This window comes from Carcharodon carcharias, chromosome 16 (assembly GCF_017639515.1).
Source record: "Carcharodon carcharias isolate sCarCar2 chromosome 16, sCarCar2.pri, whole genome shotgun sequence".
NCBI lineage: Eukaryota > Metazoa > Chordata > Chondrichthyes > Lamniformes > Lamnidae > Carcharodon > Carcharodon carcharias.
This window is the reverse complement of record NC_054482.1, coordinates 37,613,987-37,641,054: the sequence shown is the minus strand read 5'-3', so window position 1 is coordinate 37,641,054 and position 27,068 is coordinate 37,613,987.

Here is a 27,068-nt window from a genome sequence, read left to right as displayed (position 1 = left end):
CAGTGGGGAGGTCTCAGTATCGTTCATTGCACTGAACAACAGTGGGGTGGTCTCAGTATCGTTCATGACACTGAATAACAATGGGGTGGTCTCAGTATCGTTCATGACATTGAACAACTGTGGGGTGGTCTCAGTATTGTTCATGGCACTGAAAAACAGTGGGGAGGTCTCAGCATTGCTCATGGCTTTGAACAACATTGAGGAGGTCTCAGTATTGCTCAAGGCACTGAACAACAGTGGGGAGGTCTCAGTATCATTCATGACACTGAACAACAGTTGGGAGGTCTCAGTATTGTTCATAGCACGGAACAACAGTGGGGAGGTCTCAGTATTGCTCATGACACTGAACGACAGTGTGGAGGTCTCAGTATTGCTCATGGCACTGAACAACAGTGGGGAGGTCTCAGTATCGTTCGTGGCACTGAACAACTGTGGGGATGTCTGAGTTTCGTTCGTGACACTGAACAACAGTGTGGAATTCTCAGTATCGTTCATGGCACTGAACAACAGTCGGGTGGTCTCAGTATTGATCATGACACTGAATAACAGTGGGTTGGTCTCAGTATTTCTCATGACACTGGACAAAAGCGGGGTGGTCTCAGTATTTTTCATGGCACTGAACTACAGTGGGGATGTCTCAGTATCGTTCATGGCGCTGAAAAACATTGGGGAGGTCACAGTATCGTTCATGGCACTGAACAACAGTGGGGAGGTCTCAGTGTCGTTCGTGACACTGAAAAACAGTGTGGAAGTGTCAGTATCGTTCATGGCACTGAAGAACAGTGGGGAGGTCTCAGTATTGCTCATGACACTGAACAACAGTGGGGAGGTCTCAGTATCGTTCATAGCACTGAACAACAGTCGGGAGGTCTCAGTGTCGTTCGTGACACTGAAAAACAGTGTGGAAGTGTCAGTATCGTTCATGGCACTGAACAACAGTGGGGAGGTCTCAGTATTGCTCATGACACTGAACAACAGTGGGGAGGTCTCAGTATCGTTCATAGCACTGAACAACAGTCGGGAGGTCTCAGTATCGTTCTGACACTGGACAACAGTGGGGATGTCTCAGTATTGTTCATGGCGCTGAATATCATTGGGGAGGTCTCAGTATCGTTCATGGCACTGAACAACAGTGGGGAGGTCTCAGTATTGTTTCGAGCACTGAAAAACAGTGGGGAGGTCTCAGTATTGCTCATGGCACTGAACAACAGTGCGGTGGTATCAGTATCGGTCATGGCCCTGAAAAACAGTGGGGAGGTCTCAGTATTGCTCATGACACTGAACAACAGTGTGGAGGTCTCAGTATTGCTCATGACACTGAACAACAGTGGGGAGGTCTCAATGTCGTTCGTGACACTGAACAACAGTGTGGACGTCTCACTATCGTTCATGGCACTGAACAACAGTCAAGTGGTCTCAGTATTGCTCATGACACTGGACAATAGTGGGGTGGTCTCAGTATTGTTCATGGCAGTGAACAACAGTGGGGAGGTCTCAGTGTTGGTCATAGCACTGAACAATAGTGGGGAGGTCTCATTTTCGTTCATAGCACTGAACAACTTTGGGGAGGTCTCAGTATTGCTCAGGACACTGAACAAGAGTGGGGAAGTCTCAGTGTTGGTCATAGCACTGAACAACAGTGGGGAGGTCTCAGTCTTGTTCATGGCACGGACCAGCAGTGCGGAGTTCTCAGTATCGTTCATGACATTGAACAAACGTGGGGTGGTCTCAGTATCGTTCATGGCACTGAACAACAGTGGGGAGGTCTCAGTATCGTTCATTGCACTGAACAACAGTTGGGAGGTCTCAGTATTGTTCATAGCACGGAACAACAGTGGGGAGGTCTCAGTATTGCTCATGACACTGAACGACAGTGTGGAGGTCTCAGTATTGCTCATGGCACTGAACAACAGTGGGGAGGTCTCAGTATCGTTCGTGGCACTGAACAACTGTGGGGATGTCTGAGTTTCGTTCGTGACACTGAACAACAGTGTGGAATTCTCAGTATCGTTCATGGCACTGAACAACAGTCGGGTGGTCTCAGTATTGATCATGACACTGAATAACAGTGGGTTGGTCTCAGTATTTCTCATGACACTGGACAAAAGCGGGGTGGTCTCAGTATTTTTCATGGCACTGAACTACAGTGGGGATGTCTCAGTATCGTTCATGGCGCTGAAAAACATTGGGGAGGTCACAGTATCGTTCATGGCACTGAACAACAGTGGGGAGGTCTCAGTGTCGTTCGTGACACTGAAAAACAGTGTGGAAGTGTCAGTATCGTTCATGGCACTGAAGAACAGTGGGGAGGTCTCAGTATTGCTCATGACACTGAACAACAGTGGGGAGGTCTCAGTATCGTTCATAGCACTGAACAACAGTCGGGAGGTCTCAGTGTCGTTCGTGACACTGAAAAACAGTGTGGAAGTGTCAGTATCGTTCATGGCACTGAACAACAGTGGGGAGGTCTCAGTATTGCTCATGACACTGAACAACAGTGGGGAGGTCTCAGTATCGTTCATAGCACTGAACAACAGTCGGGAGGTCTCAGTATCGTTCTGACACTGGACAACAGTGGGGATGTCTCAGTATTGTTCATGGCGCTGAATATCATTGGGGAGGTCTCAGTATCGTTCATGGCACTGAACAACAGTGGGGAGGTCTCAGTATTGTTTCTAGCACTGAAAAACAGTGGGGAGGTCTCAGTATTGCTCATGGCACTGAACAACAGTGCGGTGGTATCAGTATCGGTCATGGCCCTGAAAAACAGTGGGGAGGTCTCAGTATTGCTCATGACACTGAACAACAGTGGGGAGGTCTCAATGTCGTTCGTGACACTGAACAACAGTGTGGACGTCTCACTATCGTTCATGGCACTGAACAACAGTCAAGTGGTCTCAGTATTGCTCATGACACTGGACAATAGTGGGGTGGTCTCAGTATTGTTCATGGCAGTGAACAACAGTGGGGAGGTCTCAGTGTTGGTCATAGCACTGAACAATAGTGGGGAGGTCTCATTTTCGTTCATAGCACTGAACAACTTTGGGGAGGTCTCAGTATTGCTCAGGACACTGAACAAGAGTGGGGAAGTCTCAGTGTTGGTCATAGCACTGAACAACAGTGGGGAGGTCTCAGTCTTGTTCATGGCACGGACCAGCAGTGCGGAGGTCTCAGTATCGTTCATGACATTGAACAAACGTGGGGAGGTCTCAGTATCGTTCATGACACTGAATAACAATGGGGTGGTCTCAGTATCGTTCATGACATTGAACAACTGTGGGGTGGTCTCAGTATTGTTCATGGCACTGAAAAACAGTGGGGAGGTCTCAGCATTGCTCATGGCTTTGAACAACATTGAGGAGGTCTCAGTATTGCTCAAGGCACTGAACAACAGTGGGGAGGTCTCAGTATCATTCATGACACTGAACAACAGTTGGGAGGTCTCAGTATTGTTCATAGCACGGAACAACAGTGGGGAGGTCTCAGTATTGCTCATGACACTGAACGACAGTGTGGAGGTCTCAGTATTGCTCATGGCACTGAACAACAGTGGGGAGGTCTCAGTATCGTTCGTGGCACTGAACAACTGTGGGGATGTCTGAGTTTCGTTCGTGACACTGAACAACAGTGTGGAATTCTCAGTATCGTTCATGGCACTGAACAACAGTCGGGTGGTCTCAGTATTGATCATGACACTGAATAACAGTGGGTTGGTCTCAGTATTTCTCATGACACTGGACAAAAGCGGGGTGGTCTCAGTATTTTTCATGGCACTGAACTACAGTGGGGATGTCTCAGTATCGTTCATGGCGCTGAAAAACATTGGGGAGGTCACAGTATCGTTCATGGCACTGAACAACAGTGGGGAGGTCTCAGTGTCGTTCGTGACACTGAAAAACAGTGTGGAAGTGTCAGTATCGTTCATGGCACTGAAGAACAGTGGGGAGGTCTCAGTATTGCTCATGACACTGAACAACAGTGGGGAGGTCTCAGTATCGTTCATAGCACTGAACAACAGTCGGGAGGTCTCAGTGTCGTTCGTGACACTGAAAAACAGTGTGGAAGTGTCAGTATCGTTCATGGCACTGAACAACAGTGGGGAGGTCTCAGTATTGCTCATGACACTGAACAACAGTGGGGAGGTCTCAGTATCGTTCATAGCACTGAACAACAGTCGGGAGGTCTCAGTATCGTTCTGACACTGGACAACAGTGGGGATGTCTCAGTATTGTTCATGGCGCTGAATATCATTGGGGAGGTCTCAGTATCGTTCATGGCACTGAACAACAGTGGGGAGGTCTCAGTATTGTTTCTAGCACTGAAAAACAGTGGGGAGGTCTCAGTATTGCTCATGGCACTGAACAACAGTGCGGTGGTATCAGTATCGGTCATGGCCCTGAAAAACAGTGGGGAGGTCTCAGTATTGCTCATGACACTGAACAACAGTGTGGAGGTCTCAGTATTGCTCATGACACTGAACAACAGTGGGGAGGTCTCAATGTCGTTCGTGACACTGAACAACAGTGTGGACGTCTCACTATCGTTCATGGCACTGAACAACAGTCAAGTGGTCTCAGTATTGCTCATGACACTGGACAATAGTGGGGTGGTCTCAGTATTGTTCATGGCAGTGAACAACAGTGGGGAGGTCTCAGTGTTGGTCATAGCACTGAACAATAGTGGGGAGGTCTCATTTTCGTTCATAGCACTGAACAACTTTGGGGAGGTCTCAGTATTGCTCAGGACACTGAACAAGAGTGGGGAAGTCTCAGTGTTGGTCATAGCACTGAACAACAGTGGGGAGGTCTCAGTCTTGTTCATGGCACGGACCAGCAGTGCGGAGGTCTCAGTATCGTTCATGACATTGAACAAACGTGGGGAGGTCTCAGTATCGTTCATGACACTGAATAACAATGGGGTGGTCTCAGTATCGTTCATGACATTGAACAACTGTGGGGTGGTCTCAGTATTGTTCATGGCACTGAAAAACAGTGGGGAGGTCTCAGCATTGCTCATGGCTTTGAACAACATTGAGGAGGTCTCAGTATTGCTCAAGGCACTGAACAACAGTGGGGAGGTCTCAGTATCATTCATGACACTGAACAACAGTTGGGAGGTCTCAGTATTGTTCATAGCACGGAACAACAGTGGGGAGGTCTCAGTATTGCTCATGACACTGAACGACAGTGTGGAGGTCTCAGTATTGCTCATGGCACTGAACAACAGTGGGGAGGTCTCAGTATCGTTCGTGGCACTGAACAACTGTGGGGATGTCTGAGTTTCGTTCGTGACACTGAACAACAGTGTGGAATTCTCAGTATCGTTCATGGCACTGAACAACAGTCGGGTGGTCTCAGTATTGATCATGACACTGAATAACAGTGGGTTGGTCTCAGTATTTCTCATGACACTGGACAAAAGCGGGGTGGTCTCAGTATTTTTCATGGCACTGAACTACAGTGGGGATGTCTCAGTATCGTTCATGGCGCTGAAAAACATTGGGGAGGTCACAGTATCGTTCATGGCACTGAACAACAGTGGGGAGGTCTCAGTGTCGTTCGTGACACTGAAAAACAGTGTGGAAGTGTCAGTATCGTTCATGGCACTGAAGAACAGTGGGGAGGTCTCAGTATTGCTCATGACACTGAACAACAGTGGGGAGGTCTCAGTATCGTTCATAGCACTGAACAACAGTCGGGAGGTCTCAGTGTCGTTCGTGACACTGAAAAACAGTGTGGAAGTGTCAGTATCGTTCATGGCACTGAACAACAGTGGGGAGGTCTCAGTATTGCTCATGACACTGAACAACAGTGGGGAGGTCTCAGTATCGTTCATAGCACTGAACAACAGTCGGGAGGTCTCAGTATCGTTCTGACACTGGACAACAGTGGGGATGTCTCAGTATTGTTCATGGCGCTGAATATCATTGGGGAGGTCTCAGTATCGTTCATGGCACTGAACAACAGTGGGGAGGTCTCAGTATTGTTTCTAGCACTGAAAAACAGTGGGGAGGTCTCAGTATTGCTCATGGCACTGAACAACAGTGCGGTGGTATCAGTATCGGTCATGGCCCTGAAAAACAGTGGGGAGGTCTCAGTATTGCTCATGACACTGAACAACAGTGTGGAGGTCTCAGTATTGCTCATGACACTGAACAACAGTGGGGAGGTCTCAATGTCGTTCGTGACACTGAACAACAGTGTGGACGTCTCACTATCGTTCATGGCACTGAACAACAGTCAAGTGGTCTCAGTATTGCTCATGACACTGGACAATAGTGGGGTGGTCTCAGTATTGTTCATGGCAGTGAACAACAGTGGGGAGGTCTCAGTGTTGGTCATAGCACTGAACAATAGTGGGGAGGTCTCATTTTCGTTCATAGCACTGAACAACTTTGGGGAGGTCTCAGTATTGCTCAGGACACTGAACAAGAGTGGGGAAGTCTCAGTGTTGGTCATAGCACTGAACAACAGTGGGGAGGTCTCAGTCTTGTTCATGGCACGGACCAGCAGTGCGGAGGTCTCAGTATCGTTCATGACATTGAACAAACGTGGGGAGGTCTCAGTATCGTTCATGACACTGAATAACAATGGGGTGGTCTCAGTATCGTTCATGACATTGAACAACTGTGGGGTGGTCTCAGTATTGTTCATGGCACTGAAAAACAGTGGGGAGGTCTCAGCATTGCTCATGGCTTTGAACAACATTGAGGAGGTCTCAGTATTGCTCAAGGCACTGAACAACAGTGGGGAGGTCTCAGTATCATTCATGACACTGAACAACAGTTGGGAGGTCTCAGTATTGTTCATAGCACGGAACAACAGTGGGGAGGTCTCAGTATTGCTCATGACACTGAACGACAGTGTGGAGGTCTCAGTATTGCTCATGGCACTGAACAACAGTGGGGAGGTCTCAGTATCGTTCGTGGCACTGAACAACTGTGGGGATGTCTGAGTTTCGTTCGTGACACTGAACAACAGTGTGGAATTCTCAGTATCGTTCATGGCACTGAACAACAGTCGGGTGGTCTCAGTATTGATCATGACACTGAATAACAGTGGGTTGGTCTCAGTATTTCTCATGACACTGGACAAAAGCGGGGTGGTCTCAGTATTTTTCATGGCACTGAACTACAGTGGGGATGTCTCAGTATCGTTCATGGCGCTGAAAAACATTGGGGAGGTCACAGTATCGTTCATGGCACTGAACAACAGTGGGGAGGTCTCAGTGTCGTTCGTGACACTGAAAAACAGTGTGGAAGTGTCAGTATCGTTCATGGCACTGAAGAACAGTGGGGAGGTCTCAGTATTGCTCATGACACTGAACAACAGTGGGGAGGTCTCAGTATCGTTCATAGCACTGAACAACAGTCGGGAGGTCTCAGTGTCGTTCGTGACACTGAAAAACAGTGTGGAAGTGTCAGTATCGTTCATGGCACTGAACAACAGTGGGGAGGTCTCAGTATTGCTCATGACACTGAACAACAGTGGGGAGGTCTCAGTATCGTTCATAGCACTGAACAACAGTCGGGAGGTCTCAGTATCGTTCTGACACTGGACAACAGTGGGGATGTCTCAGTATTGTTCATGGCGCTGAATATCATTGGGGAGGTCTCAGTATCGTTCATGGCACTGAACAACAGTGGGGAGGTCTCAGTATTGTTTCGAGCACTGAAAAACAGTGGGGAGGTCTCAGTATTGCTCATGGCACTGAACAACAGTGCGGTGGTATCAGTATCGGTCATGGCCCTGAAAAACAGTGGGGAGGTCTCAGTATTGCTCATGACACTGAACAACAGTGTGGAGGTCTCAGTATTGCTCATGACACTGAACAACAGTGGGGAGGTCTCAATGTCGTTCGTGACACTGAACAACAGTGTGGACGTCTCACTATCGTTCATGGCACTGAACAACAGTCAAGTGGTCTCAGTATTGCTCATGACACTGGACAATAGTGGGGTGGTCTCAGTATTGTTCATGGCAGTGAACAACAGTGGGGAGGTCTCAGTGTTGGTCATAGCACTGAACAATAGTGGGGAGGTCTCATTTTCGTTCATAGCACTGAACAACTTTGGGGAGGTCTCAGTATTGCTCAGGACACTGAACAAGAGTGGGGAAGTCTCAGTGTTGGTCATAGCACTGAACAACAGTGGGGAGGTCTCAGTCTTGTTCATGGCACGGACCAGCAGTGCGGAGGTCTCAGTATCGTTCATGACATTGAACAAACGTGGGGTGGTCTCAGTATCGTTCATGGCACTGAACAACAGTGGGGAGGTCTCAGTATCGTTCATTGCACTGAACAACAGTGGGGAGTTCTCAGTATTGCTCATGGCACTAAACAACAGTGGGGTGGTCTCAGTATTTTTCATGGCACTGAACAACAGTGGGGAGGTCTCAGTATTTCTCATGGCACTGAACAACAGTGGGGACGTCTCAGTATCATTCATGTCTCTGAACAACAGTGGGGAGATCACAGTATCGTTCATGACACTGAACAACAGTGGGGAGATCTCTTTATCGTTCATGACGCTGAATAACAGTGGGGAGGTTTCAGTATCGTTCATGACACTGAACAACAGTTGGGAGGTCTCAGTATCGTTCATGACATTGAACAACAGTGGGGAGGTCTCAGTAGCGTTCATGACACTGAACAACAGTGGGGAGGTCTCATTATTGTTCATGGCGCTGAATAACATTGGGAAGATCTCAGTATCGTTCATGGCACTGAACAACAGTGGGTAGGTCTCAGTATTGGTCATGGCACTGAACAACAGTGGGGACATCTCAGTATTGCTCATGACACTGAACAACAGTGGGGAGTTCTCAGTATCGTTCGTGGCACTGAACAACAGTGGGGAGGTCTCAGTATCGTTCGCGACACTGAACAACAGTGGGGAGGTCTCAGTATTGCTCATGGCACTGAACAACAGTGCGGTGGTATCAGTATCGGTCATGGCCCTGAAAAACAGTGGGGAGGTCTCAGTATTGCTCATGACACTGAACAACAGTGTGGAGATCTCAGTATTGCTCATGGCACTGAACAACAGTGGGGAGTTCTCAGTATTGCTCATGACACTGAACAACAGTGGGGAGGTCTCAATGTCGTTCGTGACACTGAACAACAGTGTGGAAGTCTCACTATCGTTCATGGCACTGAACAACAGTCAGGTGGTCTCAGTATTGCTCATGACACTGGACAATAGTGGGGTGGTCTCAGTATTGTTCATGGCACTGAACAACAGTGGGGAGGTCTCAGTGTTGGTCATAGCACTGAACAATAGTGGGGAGGTCTCATTTTCGTTCATAGCACTGAACAACAGTGGGGAGGTCTCAGTATTGCTCATGACACTGAACAAGAGTGGGGAAGTCTCAGTGTTGGTCATAGCACTGAACAACAGTGGGGAGGTCTCAGTCTTGTTCATGGCACGGACCAGCAGTGCGGAGGTCTCAGTATCGTTCATGACATTGAACAAACGTGGGGTGGTCTCAGTATCGTTCATGGCACTGAACAACAGTGGGGAGGTCTCAGTATCGTTCATTGCACTGAACAACAGTGGGGAGGTCTCAGTATTGCTCATGACACTAACAACAGAGGGGAGGTCTCAGTATCGTTCGTGGCACTGAACAACAGTGGGGAGGTCTCAGTATCGTTCATAGTACTGAACAACAGTGGGGAGGTCTCAGTATCGTTCGTGACACTGAACAAAAGTGGGGAGGTCTCAGTATCATTCATGACACTGAACAACAGTGGGGAGATCTCAGTATCGTTCATGACACTGAACAACAGTGGGGTGGTCTCAGTATTGTTCATGGCACTGAACAACAGTGGGGAGGTCTCAGTATTTCTCATGGCACTGAACAACAGTGGGGACGTCTCAGTATCATTCATGTCTCTGAACAACAGTGGGGAGATCACAGTATCGTTCATGACACTGAACAACAGTGCGGAGATCTCATTATCGTTCATGACGCTGAATAACAGTGGGGAGGTTTCAGTATCGTTCATGACACTGAACAACAGTTGGGAGGTCTCAGTATCGTTCATGACACTGAACAACAGTGGGGAGGTCTCAGTAGCGTTCATGACACTGAATAACAGTTGGGAGGTCTCAGTATTGTTCATAGCACATAACAACAGTGGGGAGGTCTCAGAATTGCTCATGGCACTGAATAATAGTGGGGAGGTCTCAGTTTTGCTCATATCACTGAACAACAGTGGGGAGTTCTCAGTATTGCTCATGGCACTAAACAATAGTGGGGAGTTCTCAGTATCGTTCGTGACATTGAACAACAGTGGGGAGGTCTCAGTATCGTTCGTGGCACTGAACAACAGTGGGGATGTCTCAGTATCGTTCATGACACTGAACAACTGTGGGGAGGTCTCGATATCGTTCATGGCACTGCACAACAGTGGGGAAGTCTCAGAATCATTCATGGCACTGAATAACATTGGCGAGGTCTCAGTATCGTTCATGGCACTGAACAACAGTGGGGAGGTCTCAGTATTGTTCATGGCACGGACCAGCAGTGGGGAGATCTCAGTATCGTTCATCACATTGAACAACCGTGGGGTGTTCTCAGTATCGTTCATGGCACTGAACAACAGTGGGGAGGTCTCAGTATCGTTCATTGCGCTGAACAACAGTGGGGAGGTCTCAATGTCGTTCTTGACACTGAACAACAGTGTGGAAGTCTCACTATCATTCATGGCACTGAACAACAGTCAGTTGGTCTCAGTATTGCTCATGACACTGGACAATAGTGGGGTGGTCTCAGTATTGTTCATGGCACTGAACAATAGTGGGGAGGTCTCATTTTCGTTCATAGCACTGAACAACAGTGGGGAGGTCTCAGTATTGCTCATGACACTGAACAAGAGTGGGGAAGTCTCAGTGTTGGTCATAGCACTGAACAACAGTGGGGAGGTCTCAGTCTTGTTCATGGCACGGACCAGCAGTGCGGAGATCTCAGTATCGTTCATGACATTGAACAAACGTGGGGTGGTCTCAGTATCGTTCATGGCACTGAACAACAGTGGGGAGGTCTCAGTATCGTTCATTGCACTGAACAACAGTGGGGAGGTCTGAGTATTGCTCATGACACTAACAACAGTGGGGAGGTCTCAGTATCGTTTGTGGCACTGAACAACAGTGGGGAGGTCTCAGTATCGTTCATAGTACTGAACAACAGTGGGGAGGTCTCAGTATCGTTCATAGTACTGAACAACAGTGGGAAGATCTCAGTATCGTTCGTGACACTGAACAAAAGTGGGGAGGTCTCATTATCATTCATGACACTGAACAACAGTGGGGAGATCTCAGTATCGTTCATGACACTGAACAACAGTGGGGTGGTCTCAGTATTGTTCATGGCACTGAACAACAGTGGGGAGGTCTCAGTATTTCTCATGGCACTGAACAACAGTGGGGACGTCTCAGTATCATTCATGTCTCTGAACAACAGTGGGGAGATCACAGTATCGTTCATGACACTGAACAACAGTGGGGAGATCTCATTATCGTTCATGACGCTGAATAACAGTGGGGAGGTTTCAGTATCGTTCATGACACTGAACAACAGTTGGGAGGTCTCAGTATCGTTCATGACACTGAACAACAGTGGGGAGGTCTCATTATTGTTCATGGCACTGAATAACATTGGGAAGGTCTCAGTATCGTTCATGGCACTGAACAACAGTGGGTAGGTCTCAGTATTGCTCATGGCACTGAACAACAGTGGGGACATCTCAGTATTGCTCATGACACTGAACAACAGTGGGGAGTTCTCAGTATCGTTCGTGGCACTGAACAACAGTGGGGAGGTCTCAGTATCGTTCGCGACACTGAACAAAAGTGGGGAGGTCTCAGTATCGTTCATGGCACTGAATAACATTGGGGAGGTCTCGGTATCGTTCATGGCACTGAATAACAGTTGGGAGGTCTCAGTATTGTTCATAGCACGTAACAACAGTGGGGAGGTCTCAGAATTGCTCATGGCACTGAACAACAGTGGGGAGGTCTCAGTATTGCTCATGGCACTGAATAATAGTGGGGAGGTCTCAGTTTTGCTCATATCACTGAACAACAGTGGGGAGTTCTCAGTATTGCTCATGGCACTAAACAATAGTGGGGAGGTCTCAGTATCGTTCGTGACATTGAACAACAGTGGGGAGGTCTCAGTATCGTTCGTGGCACTGAACAACAGTGGGGATGTCTCAGTATCGTTCATGACACTGAACAACTGTGGGGAGGTCTCGATATCGTTCATGGCACTGCACAACTTTGGGGAAGTCTCAGAATCATTCATGGCATTGAATAACATTGGCGAGGTCTCAGTATCGTTCATGGCACTGAACAACAGTGGGGAGGTCTCAGTATTGTTCATGGCACGGAACAGCAGTGGAGAGGTCTCAGTATCGTTCATCACATTGAACAACCGTGGGGTGTTCTCAGTATCGTTCATGGCACTGAACAACAGTGGGGAGGTCTCAGTATCGTTCATTGCGCTGAACAACAGTGGGGAGGTCTCAGTATCGTTCATTGCGCTGAATAACATTGAGGAGGTCTCAGTATCGTTCATTGCGCTGAACAACAGTGGGGAGGTCTCAGTATCGTTCCTGACACTGAACAACAGTGGGGAGGTCTCAGTATCGTTCTGACACTGAACAACAGTGGGGAGTTCTCAGTATCGTTCGTGACACTGAATAACAGTGGGGAGGTCTCAGTGTTGTTCGTGACACTGAAAAACAGTGTGGAAGTCTCAGTATCGTTCATGGCACTGAACAACAGTGGGTGGTCTCAGTATTGCTCATGACACTGGACAATAGTGAGGAGGTCTCAGTATTGCTCATGACACTGAACAACAGTGGTGAGGTCTCAGTATCGTTCGTGGCACTGAACAACAGTGGGGAGGTCTCAGTAACGTTCATGGCGCTGAATAACATTGGGGCGGTCTCAGTATCGTTCATGGCACTGAACAACAGTGGGGAGGTCTCAGTATTGTTTCTAGCACTGAACAACAGTGGGGAGGTCTCAGTATTGCTCATGGCACTGAACAAAAGTGCGGTGGTATCAGTATCGGTCGTGGCCCTGAAAAACAGTGGGGAGGTCTCAGTATTGCTCATGACACTGAACAACAGTGTGGAGGTCTCAGTATTGCTCATGGCACTGAACAACAATGGGGAGGTCACAGTATTGCTCATGGCACTGAATAATAGTGGGGAGGTCTCAGTATTTTTCATGGCGCTGAACAAAAGGGAGGAGTTCTCAGTATTGCTCATGGCACTAAACAACAGTGGGGAGTTCTCAGTATTGCTCATGAAACTGAACAACAGTGGTGAGGTCTCAGTATCGTTCGTGACATTGAACAACAGTGGGGAGGTCTCAGTATCGTTCATGGCACTGAACAACAGTGGGGATGTCTCAGTATCGTTCATGACACTGAACAACAGTGGGGATGTCTCAGTATCGTTCATGGCGCTGAAAAAGATTGGGGAGGTCACAGTATCATTCATAGCACTGAACAACAGTGGGGAGGTCTCAGTATCGTTCGTGACACTGAACAACAGTGGGGAGGTCTCAGTGTCGTTCGTGACACTGAAAAACAGTGTGGAAGTCTCAGTATCGTTCATGGCACTGAACAACAGTGGGGAGGTCTCAGTATTGCTCATGACACTGAACAACAGTGGGGAGGTCTCAGTATCGTTCGTGACACTGAACAACAGTCGGGAGGTCTCAGTATCGTTCTGACACTGGACAACAGTGGGGATGTCTCAGTATTGTTCATGGCGCTGCATAACATTGGGGAGGTCTCAGTATCGTTCATGGCACTGAACAACAGTGGTGAGGTCTCAGTATTTCTCATGGCACTGAACAACAGTGGGGACGTCTCAGTATCATTCATGTCTCTGAACAACAGTGGGGAGATCACAGTATCGTTCATGACACTGAACAACAGTGGGGAGCTCTCATTATCGTTCATGTCGTTGAATAACAGTGGGGAGGTTTCAGTATCGTTCATGACACTGAACAACAGTTGGGAGGTCTCAGTATCGTTCATGACACTGAACAACAGTGGGGAGGTCTCAGTAGCGTTCATGACACTGAACAACAGTGGGGAGGTCTCATTATTGTTCATGGCACTGAATAACATTGGGAAGGTCTCAGTATCGTTCATGGCACTGAACAACAGTGGGTAGGTCTCAGTATTGCTCATGGCACTGAACAACAGTGGGGACATCTCAGTATTGCTCATGACACTGAACAACAGTGGGGAGTTCTCAGTATCGTTCGTGGCACTGAACAACAGTGGGGAGGTCTCAGTATCGTTCGCGACACTGAACAAAAGTGGGGAGGTCTCAGTATCGTTCATGGCACTGAATAACATTGGGGAGGTCTCGGTATCGTTCATGGCACTGAATAACAGTTGGGAGGTCTCAGTATTGTTCATAGCACGTAACAACAGTGGGGAGGTCTCAGTATTGCTCATGGCACTGAATAATAGTGGGGAGGTCTCAGTTTTGCTCATATCACTGAACAACACTGGGGAGTTCTCAGTATTGCTCATGGCACTAAACAACTTTGGGGAAGTCTCAGTATTGCTCATGACACTGAACAACAGTGGGGAGGTCTCAGTATCGTTCGTGATATTGAACAACAGTGGGGAGGTCTCAGTATCTTTCATAGCACTGAACAACAGTGGGGAGGTCTCAGTATCGTTCGTGACACCGAACAACAGTTGGGATGACTCAGTATCGTTCATGGCGCTGAATAACATTGGGGAGGTCTCAGTATCATTCATTGCACTGAACAACAGTGGGGAGGTCTCAGTATTGTTCATAGCACTGAATAAAAGTGGGGTGGTCTCAGTATTGCTCATGGCACTGAACAACAGTGCGGTGGTATCAGTATCGGTCGTGGCCCTGAAAATCAGTGCGGTGGTCTCAGTATTGCTCATGACACTGAACAACAGTGTGGAGGTCTCAGTATTGCTCATGGCACTGAACAACAGTGGGGAGGTCTCAGTATCGTTCGTGGCACTGAACAAATGTGGGGATGTCTGAGTTTCGTTCGTGACACTGAACAACAGTGGGGAGGTCTCAGTGTCGTTCGTGACACTGAACATCAGTGTGGAATTCTCAGTATCGTTCATGGCACTGAACAACAGTCGGGTGGTCTCAGTGTTGATCATGACACTGAATAACAGTGGGTTGGTCTCAGTATTGCTCATGACACTAGACAAAAGTGGGGTGGTCTCAGTATTGTTCATGGCACTGAACAACAGTGGGAAGGTCTCAGCATTGCTCATGACACTGAACAACAGTGGGGAGGTCTCAGTATCGTTCATGGCGATGAATAACATTGGGGAGGTCACAGTATCGTTCATGGCACTGAGCAACAGTCTGGAGGTCTCAGTATTGTTCATAGCACTGAACAACAGTGGGGAGGTCTCATTATTGCTCATGGCACTAAACAACAGTGGGGAGGTCTCAGTATTGCTCATGACACTGAACAACAGTGGGGAGGTCTCAGTATCGTTCGTGGCACTGAACAATATTGGGGAGGTCTCAGTATCGTTCGTGACATTGAACAACAGTGGGGAGGTCTCAGTATCGTTCCTGGCACTGAACAACAGTGGGGATGTCTCAGTATCGTTCATGGCACTGAACAACTGTGGGGAGGTCTCGATATCGTTCATGGCACTGAACAACAGTGGGGAAGTCTCAGAATCATTCATGGCACTGAATAACATTGGCGAGGTCTCAGTATCGTTCATGGCACTGAACAACAGTGGGGAGGTCTCAGTATTGTTCATGGCACGGAACAGCAGTGGGGAGGTCTCAGTATCGTTCATCACATTGAACAACCGTGGGGTGTTCTCAGTATCGTTCATGGCACTGAACAACAGTGGGGAGTTCTCAGTATCGTTCATTGCGCTGAACAACAGTGGGGAGGTCTCAGTATCGTTCATTGAGCTGAATAACATTGAGGAGGTCTCAGTATCGTTCATTGCGCTGAACAACAGTGGGGAGGTCTCAGTATCGTTCATGACACTGAATAACAATGGGGTGGTCTCAGTATCGTTCATGGCACTGAACAACAGTCGGGTGGTCTCAGTATCGTTCTGACACTGAACAACAGTGGGGAGGTCTCAGTATCGTTCGTGACACTGAATAACAGTGGGGAGGTCTCAGTGTCATTCGTGACACTGAAAAACAGTGTTGAAGTCTTAATATCGTTCATTGCACTGAACAACAGTGGGTGGTCTCAGTATTGCTCATGGCACTGAACAACAGTGGGGACATCTCAGTATTGCTCATGACACTGAACAACAGTGGTGAGGTCTCAGTATCGTTCGTGGCACTGAACAACAGTGGGGAGGTCTCAGTATCGTTCGTGACATTGAACAACAGTAGGGATGTCTCAGTATCGTTCATGGCGCTGAATAACATTGGGGAGGTCTCAGTATCGTTCATGGCTCTGAACAACAGTGGGGAGGTCTCAGTGTTGTTTCTAGCACTGAACAACAGTGGGGAGGTCTCAGTATTGCGCATGGCACTGAACAAATGTGCAGTGGTATCACTATCGGTCGTGGCCCTGAAAAACAGTGGGGAGGTCTCAGTATTGCTCATGACACTGAACAACAGTGTGGAGGTCTCAGTATTGCTCATGGCACTGAACAACAGTGGGGAGGTCACAGTATTGCTCATGGCACTGAATTATCGTGGGATGGTCTCAGTATTGCTCATGGCACTGAACAACAGTGTGTGAGTTCTCAGTATTGCTCATGGCACTAAACAACAGTGGGGAGGTCTCAGTATTGCTCATGACACTGAACAACAGTGGTGAGGTCTCAGTATCGTTCGTGGCACTGAACAACAGTGGGGAGCTCTCAGTATCGTTCGTGACATTGAACAACAGTGGGGAGGTCTCAGTATTGTTCATTGCACGGAACAACAGTGGGGAAATCTCAGAATTGCTCATGGCACTGAACAACAGTGGGGAGGTCACAGTATTGCTCATGGCACTGAATAATAGTGGGGAGGTCTCAGTATTGCTCATGGCACTAAACAACAGTGGGGAGTTCTCAGTATTTCTCATGGCACTAAACAACAGTGGGGAGGTCTCAGTATTGCTCATGACACTGAACAACAGTGGTGAGGTCTCAGTATCGTTCGTGGCACTGAACAACAGTGGGGAGCTCTCAGTATCGTTCGTGACATTGAACAACAGTGGGGAGGTCTCAGTATCGTTCGTGACACTGAACAACAGTTGGGATGTCTCAGTATCGTTCATGGCGCTGAATAACATTGGGGAGGTCTCAGTATCATTCATGGCACTGAACAACAGTTGTGAGGTCTCAGTGTCGTTCGTGACACTGAAAAACAGTGTGGAAGTCTCAGTATCGTTCATGGCACTGAACAACAGTGGGGAGGTCTCAGTATTGCTCATGACACTGAACAACAGTGGGGAGGTCTCAGTATCGTTCATGACACTGAACAACAGTCGGGAGGTCTCAGTATCGTTCTGACACTGGACAACAGTGGGGATGTCTCAGTATTGTTCATGGCGCTGCATAACATTGGGGAGGTCTCAGTATCGTTCATGGCACTGAACAACAGTGGTGAGGTCTCAGTATTTCTCATGGCACTGAACAACAGTGGGGACGTCTCAGTATCATTCATGTCTCTGAACAACAGTGGGGAGATCACAGTATCGTTCATGACACTGAACAACAGTGGGGAGCTCTCATTATCGTTCATGTCGCTGAATAACAGTGGGGAGGTTTCAGTATCGTTCATGACACTGAACAACAGTTGGGAGGTCTCAGTATCGTTCATGACACTGAACAACAGTGGGGAGGTCTCAGTAGCGTTCATGACACTGAACAACAGTGGGGAGGTCTCATTATTGTTCATGGCACTGAATAACATTGGGAAGGTCTCAGTATCGTTCATGGCACTGAACAACAGTGGGTAGGTCTCAGTATTGCTCATGGCACTGAACAACAGTGGGGACATCTCAGTATTGCTCATGGCACTGAATAACATTGGGGAGGTCTCGGTATCGTTCATGGCACTGAATAACAGTTGGGAGGTCTCAGTATTGTTCATAGCACGTAACAACAGTGGGGAGGTCTCAGAATTGCTCATGGCACTGAACAACAGTGGGGAGGTCTCAGTATTGCTCATGGCACTGAATAATAGTGGGGAGGTCTCAGTTTTGCTCATATCACTGAACAACACTGGGGAGTTCTCAGTATTGCTCATGGCACTAAACAACTTTGGGGAAGTCTCAGTATTGCTCATGACACGTAACAACAGTGGGGTGGTCTCAGTATCGTTCATGGCACTGAACAACAATGGGGAGGTCTCAGTATCGTTCATTGCGCTGAACAACAGTGGGGAGGTCTCAGTATCGTTCATTGCGCTGAATAACATTGAGGAGGTCTCAGTATCGTTCATTGCGCTGAACAACAGTGGAGAGGTCTCAGTATCGTTCATGACACTGAACAACAATGGGGTGGTCTCAGTATCGTTCTGACACTGAACAACAGTGGGGAGGTCTCAGTATCGTTCGTGACACTGAATAACAGTGGGGAGGTCTCAGTGTCGTTCGTGACACTGAAAAATAGTGTGGAAGTCTCAGTATCGTTCATGGCACTGAACAACAGTGGGTGGTCTCAGTATTGCTCATGACACTGGACAATAGTGGGGAGGTCTCAGTATCGTTCATTGCGTTGAACAACAGCGGGGAGGTCTCAGTATCGTTCATGGCGCTGAATAACATTGGGGTGGTCTCAGTATCGTTCATGGCACTGAACAACAGTGTGGAGGTCTCAGTATTGTTCATAGCACTGAACAAAAGTGGGGAGGTCTCAGTATTGCTCATGGCCCTGAACAACAGTGCGGTGGTATCAGTATCGGTCGTGGCCCTGAAAATCAGTGCGGTGGTCTCAGTATTGCTCATGACACTGAACGACAGTGTGGAGGTCTCAGTATTGCTCATGGCACTGAACAACAGTGGGGAGGTCTCAGTATCGTTCGTGGCACTGAACAACTGTGGGGATGTCTGAGTTTCGTTCGTGACACTGAACAACAGTGTGGAATTCTCAGTTTCATTCATGGCACTGAACAACAGTCGGGTGGTCTCAGTATTGATCATGACACTGGACAAAAGCGGGGTGGTCTCAGTATTGTTCACGGCACTGAACAACAGTGGGGATGTCTCAGTATCGTTCATGGCGCTGAAAAACATTGGGGAGGTCACAGTATCGTTCATGGCACTGAACAACAGTGGGGAGTTCTCAGTATTGCTCATGACACTGAACAACAGTGGGGAGGTTTCAGTATCGTTCATGGCACTGAAAAACAGTTGGGAGGTCTCAGTATTGCTCATGGCTTTGAACAACATTGGGGAGGTCTCAGTATTGCTCAAGGCACTGAACAACAGTGGGGAGGTCTCAGTATCATTCATGACACTGAACAACAGTTGGGAGGTCTCAGTTTCGTTCGTGGCACTGAATAATAGTGGGGAGGTCTCAGTATCGTTCGTGACATTGAACAACAGTGGGGAGGTCTCAGTATCGTTCATGGCGCTGAAAAACATTGGGGAGGTCACAGTATCGTTCATGGCACTGAACAACAGTGGGGAGTTCTCAGTATTGCTCATGACACTGAACAACAGTGGGGAGGTTTCAGTATCGTTCATGGCACTGAAAAACAGTTGGGAGGTCTCAGTATTGCTCATGGCTTTGAACAACATTGGGGAGGTCTCAGTATTGCTCAAGGCACTGAACAACAGTGGGGAGGTCTCAGTATCATTCATGACACTGAACAACAGTTGGGAGGTCTCAGTATCGTTCGTGGCACTGAATAATAGTGGGGAGGTCTCAGTATCGTTCGTGACATTGAACAACAGTGGGGAGGTCTCAGTATCGTTCATGGCACTGAACAACAGTGGGGATGTCTCAGTATCGTTCACGACACTGAACAACTGTGGGGAGGTCTCGATATCATTCATGGCACTGCACAACAGTGGGGAAGTCTCAGAATCATTCATGGCACTGAATAACAATGGCGAGGTCTCAGTATCGTTCATGGCACTGAACAACAGTTGAGAGGTCTCAGTATTGTTCATGGCACGGAACAGCAGTGGGGAGGTCTCAGTATCGTTCATCACATTGAACAACCGTGGGGTGTTCTCAGTATCGTTCATGGCACTGAACAACAATGGGGAGGTCTCAGTATCGTTCATTGCGCTGAACAACAGTGGGGAGGTCTCAGTATCGTTCATTGCGCTGAATAACATTGAGGAGGTCTCAGTATCGTTCATTGCGCTGAACAACAGTGGAGAGGTCTCAGTATCGTTCATGACACTGAACAACAATGGGGTGGTCTCAGTATCGTTCATGGCACTGAACAACAGTCGGGAGGTCTCAGTATCGTTCTGACACTGAACAACAGTGGGGAGGTCTCAGTATCGTTCGTGACACTGAATAACAGTGGGGAGGTCTCAGTGTCGTTCGTGACACTGAAAAACAGTGTGGAAGTCTCAGTATCGTTCATGGCACTGAACAACAGTGGGTGGTCTCAGTATTGCTCATGACACTGGACAATAGTGTGGAGGTCTCAGTATCGTTCATAGCACTGAACAACAGTGGGGAGGTCTCAGTATCTTTCATTGCATTGAACAACAGTGGGGAGGTCTCAGTATCGTTCATGGCGCTGAATAACATTGGGGAGGTCTCAGTATCGTTCATGGCACTGATCAACAGTGGGGAGGTCTCAGTATAGTTCATAGCACTGAACTAAAGTGGGGACGTCTCAGTATTGCTCATGGCCCTGAACAACAGTCCGGTGGTATCAGTATCGGTCGTGGCCGTGAAAATCAGTGCGGTGGTCTCAGTATTGCTCATGACACTGAACGACAGTGTGGAGGTCTCAGTATTGCTCATGGCACTGAACAACAGTGTGGAGGTCTCAGAATCGTTCGTGGCACTGAACAACTGTGGGGATGTCTGAATTTCGTTCGTGACACTGAACAACAGTGTGGAATTCTCAGTTTTGTTCATGGCACTGAACAACAGTCGGGTGGTCTCAGTATTGATCATGACACTGGACAAAGCGGGGTGGTCTCAGTATTGTTCACGGCACTGAACAACAGTGGGGATGTCTCAGTATCGTTCTTGACATTGAAGAATTGTGGGGAGGTCTCGATATCGTTCATGGCACTGAACAACATTGGGGAAGTCTCAATATCCTTCATGGCACTGAATAACATTGGCGAGGTCTCAGTATCGTTCATGACACTGAACAACAGTGTGGAGGTCTGAGTATCGTTCGTGGCTCTGAATAACAGTGGGGAGGTCTCAGTTTCGTTCATAACACTGAACAACAGTGGGGAGGTCTCAGTATCGTTCATGGCACTGAACAACAGTGGGGAGGTCTCAGTATCATTCATGGCATTGAACAACAGTGGCGAGGTCTCAGTTTTGCTCATGACACTGAACAACAGTGGGGAGGTCTCAGTATCGTTCGTGGCACTGAACAGCAGTGGGGAGGTCTCAGTATCCTTCGTGACACTGAAAAACAGTGGGGAGGTCTCAGTATCGGTCGTGGCTCTGAACAACAGTGGGGAGGTCTCAGTATTGCTCATGACACTGAAAAACATTGTGGAGTTCTCAGTATTGTTCATGGCACTGAACAACAGTGGGGAGGTCTCAGTATCGTTCGTCGCACTGAACAACAGTGGGGAGGTCTCAGTATCGTTCGTGACACTGAACAACAGTGGGGAAGTCTCAATATCGTTCATGGTACTGAATAACATTGGGGAGGTCTCAGTATCGTTCATGGCACTGAACAGTGGGGAGGTCTCATTATTGTTCAAAGCACTGAACAACAGTGGTGAGGTCTCAGTATTGCTCATGACACTGAACAGCAGTGGGGAGGTCTCAGTATCCTTCGTGGTACTGAACAACAGTTGGGAGGTCTCATTATCGTTCATAGTACTGAACAACAGTGGGGAGCTCTCAGTATCGTTCGTGACACTGAACAACAGTGGGGAGGTCTCTGCATTGTTCATTGCACTGAACAACAGTGGGGTGTTCTCAGTATCGTTCATGGCACTGAATAAGAGTGGGGTGGTCACAGTATTGCTCATGACACTGAACAACAGTGGGGAGGTCTCAGTATTGCTCCTGGCGCTGAACAATAGTGGGGAGGTCTCAGTATCGTTCGTGACACTGAACAACAGTGGGGAGGTCTCACTATCGTTGATGACATTGAACAACAGTGGCGACATCTCATTATCGTTCTTGACACTGAAAAACAGTGGCGTGGTCTTATTATTGTTCATGGCACTGAACAACAGTGGGGAGGTCTCAGTATTGCTCATGGCACTGAGCAACAGCGGGGAGGTCTCAGTATCATTCATGACACTGATCAACAGTGGGGAGATCTCAGTATCGGTCGTGGCACAGAACAACAGTGGGGAGGTCTCAGTGTTGCTCATGAGACTGAACAACAGTGGGGAGGTCTCAGTATTGTTCGTGACACTGAACAACAGTGGGGAGGTCTCAGTATCGTTCATGGCACTGAATAACAGTGGGGTCGTCTCAGTATTGTTCATAGCACTGAACAACAGTGGGGAGGTCTCAGAATTGCTCATGGCACTGAACAAAAGTGGGGAGGTCTCAGTATTGCTCATGGCACTGAACAACAGTGCGCTGGTATCAGTATTGGTCGTGGCCCTGAAAAACAGTTGGGAGGTCTCAGTATTGCTAATGACACTGAACAACAGTGGGGAGGTCTCAGTATCGTTTGTGGTACTGAACAACAGTGGGGAGGTCTCAGTATCGTTCGTGACACTGAACAACAGTGGGGCGGTCTCAATGTCGTTCGTGACACTGAACAACAGTGTGGAAGTCTCAGTATCGTTCATGGCACTGCACAACAGTCGGGTGGTGTCAGTATTGCTCATGACACTGAATAACAGTGGGTTGGTCTCAGTATTGCTCATGACACTGGACAATAGTGGGTTGGTCTCAGTATTGTTCATGGCACTGATCAACAGTCGGGAGGTCTCAGTATTGCTCATGACACCGATCAACAGTGGGGAAGTCTCAGTATCGTTCGTGACACTGAACAACAGTGGGGCGGTCTCAATGTCGTTCGTGATACTGAACAACAGTGTGGAAGTCTCAGTATCGTTCATGGCACTGCACAACAGTCGGGTGGTGTCAGTATTGCTCATGACACTGAACAACAGTGGGGTGGTCTCAGTATCATTCATGACACTGAACAACAGTGGGGAGATCTCAGTATCGTTCTTGACGCTGAATAACAGTGGGGAGGTCTCAGTATCGTTCATGACACTGAACAACAGTGGGGAGGTCTCAGTATTGCTCATGGCGCTCAACAACAGTGGGTAGGTCTCAGTATCATTCATGACACTGAATAACAGTGGGGTGGTCTCAGTATCGTTCATGACATTGAACAACAGTGGCGAAGTCACATTATCGTTCATAACACTGAACAACAGTGGGGTGGTCTCATTATTGTTCATGGCACTGAACAACAGTGGGGAGTTCTCAGTATTGCTCATGGCACTGACCAACAGTGGGGAGGTCTCAGTATTGCTCATGGCACTGAACTACAGTGGGGAGGTCTCAGTATTGCTCATGGCACTGAACGACATTGGGGCGGTCTTAGTATCATTCATGACACTGAACAACAGTGGGGAGATCTCATATCGTTCATGATGCTGAATAACATTGGGGAGGTCTCAGTATCGTTCATGGCACTGAATAACATTGGCGAGGTCTCAGTATCGTTCATGGCACTGAACAGCAGTGGGGTGGTCTCAGTATTGTTCATAGCACTGACCAACAGTGGGGAGGTCTCAGTATTGCTCATGGCACTGAACAACAGTGGGGAGGTCTCAGTATCATTCATTGCGCTGAACAACAGTGGGGAGGTCTCAGTATCGTTCATGGCACTGAACAACAGTGTGGAAGTCTCAGTATCGTTCATGGCACTGAATAACATTTGCGAGGTCTCAGTATCGTTCATGGCTCTGAACAACAGTGGGGAGCTCTCAGTATTGATCATGACACTGAAGAACCGTGGGGAGGTCTCAGTTTTGCTCATGGCGCTGAACAACAGTGGGGAGGTCTCAGTATTGCTCATGACACTGGACAATAGTGGGTTGGTCTCAGTATTGTTCATGGCACTGATCAACAGTCGGGAGGTCTCAGTGTTGCTCATGACACCGACCAACAGTGGGGAAGTCTCAGTGTTGGTCATAGCACTGAACAACAGTGGGGAGGTCTCAGTATCGTTCATGACACTGAACAACTGTGGGGAGGTCTCGATATCGTTCATGGCACTGAACAACAGTGGGGAAGTCTCAGTATCGTTCATGGCACTGAATAACATTGGCGAGGCCTCAGTATCTTTCATGGCTCTGAACAACAGTGGGGAGCTCTCAGTATTGATCATGACACTGAACAACAGTGGGGAGGTCTCAGTATTGCTCAAGACATGAACAACAGTGGGGAGGTCTCAGTATCGTTCGTGACACTGAACAACAGTGGGGAGGTCACCGTAACTTTCATGGCACTGAATAACATTGGGGAGGTCTCAGTATCGTTCATGGCACTGAACAACAGTGGGGAGGTCTCAGTATTGCTCATGGCACTGAACAACATTGTGGAGTTCTCAGTATTGTTCATGGCCCTGAACAACAGTGGGGAGGTCTCAGTATCGTTCGTGGCACTGAACAACATTGCGGTGGTCTCAGTATTGCTCATGACACTGAACAACAGTGGGGAGGTATCACTATCGGTCGTGGCACTGAACAGCAGTGGGTAGGTCTCAGTATTGCTCATGTCACTGAACAACAGTGGGGAAGTCTCAGTATTGCTCATGACACTGAACAACAGTGGGGAGGTATCACTATCGGTCGTGGCACTGAACAACAGTGGGGAGGTCTCAGTATCGCTCGTGGCACTGAACAACAGTGGGGAGGTCTCAGTATCGTTCATAGTACTGAACAACAGTGTGGAGGTCTCATTATCGTTCATGGCACTGAACAACATTGGGGAGGTCTCATTATTTTTCATAGCACTGAACAACAGTGGGGAGGTCTCAGTATTGCTCATGGCACTGAACAACAGTGGGGAGGTATCACTATCGGTCGTGGCACTGAACAGCAGTGGGTAGGTCTCAGTGTTGCTCATGGCACTGAACAACAGTGGGGAAGTCTCAGTATTGCTCATGACACTGAACAACAGTGGGGAGGTATCACTATCGGTCGTGGCACTGAACAACAGTGGGGAGGTCTCAGTATCGTTCGTGGCACTGAACAACAGTGTGGAGGTCTCAGTATCGTTCATAGTACTGAACAACAGTGGGGATGTCTCAGTATCGTTCGTGACACTGAACCACAGTGGGGAAGTCTCAGTATCGTTCATAGCACTGAACAACAGTGGGGTGTTCTCAGTATCGCTCATGGCACTGAATAACAGTGGGGTGGTCTCAGTATTGCTCATGACACTGAACAACAGTGGGGTGGTCTCAGTATCATTCATGACACTGAACAACAGTGGGGAGATCTCAGTATCGTTCTTGACGCTGAATAACAGTGGGGAGGTCTCAGTATCGTTCATGACACTGAACAACAGTGGGGAGGTCTCAGTATTGCTCATGGCGCTCAACAACAGTGGGGAGGTCTCAGTATCATTCATGACACTGAATAACAGTGGGGTGGTCTCAGTATCGTTCATGACATTGAACAACAGTGGCGAAGTCACATTATCGTTCATAACACTGAACAACAGTGGGGTGGTCTCATTATTGTTCATGGCACTGAACAACAGTGGGGAGTTCTCAGTATTGCTCATGGCACTGACCAACAGTGGGGAGGTCTCAGTATTGCTCATGGCACTGAACTACAGTGGGGAGGTCTCAGTATTGCTCATGGCACTGAACGACATTGGGGCGGTCTCAGTATCATTCATGACACTGAACAACAGTGGGGAGATCTCATATCGTTCATGATGCTGAATAACATTGGGGAGGTCTCAGTATCGTTCATGGCACTGAATAACATTGGCGAGGTCTCAGTATCGTTCATGGCACTGAACAGCAGTGGGGTGGTCTCAGTATTGTTCATAGCACTGACCAACAGTGGGGAGGTCTCAGTATTGCTCATGGCACTGAACAACAGTGGGGAGGTCTCAGTATCATTCATTGCGCTGAACAACAGTGGGGAGGTCTCAGTATCGTTCATGGCACTGAACAACAGTGGGGAAGTCTCAGTATCGTTCATGGCACTGAATAACATTTGCGAGGTCTCAGTATCTTTCATGGCTCTGAACAACAGTGGGGAGCTCTCAGTATTGATCATGACACTGAAGAACCGTGGGGAGGTCTCAGTATTGCTCATGGCGCTGAACAACAGTGGGGAGGTCTCAGTATCATTCATGACACTGAATAACAGTGGGGTGGTCTCAGTATCGTTCATGACTTTGAACAACAGTGGCGAAGTCTCATTATCGTTCATAACACTGAACAACAGTGGGGTGTTCTCATTATTGTTCATGGCACTGAACAACAGTGGGGAGGTCTCAGTATCATTCATGACACTGAACAACAGTGGGTAGATCTCAGTATCGTTCATGACACTGAACAACATTTGGGAGATCTCAGTATCGTTCATGACGCTGAATAACAGTGGGGAAGTCTCAGTATCGTTCATGACACTGAACAGCAGTGGGGAAGTCTCATTATCGTTCATGGCGATGAACAACAGTGGGCGGGTCTCAGTATCGTTCATGACACTGAACAACAGTGGTGAGGTCTCAGTATTGCTCATGGCACTGAACAGCAGTGGAGAGGTCTCAGTATCGTTCATGACACTGAACAACAGTGGGGAGGTCTCAGTTTTGCTCATGACACTGAACAACAGTCGGGAGGTCTCAGTGTCGGTTCCTGGTCACAGCTAGGTGATAGTTGTTTTTTAAAATTTGTTGATGGGATGTGGGCTGGCAATGCCCGCATTTATTGGC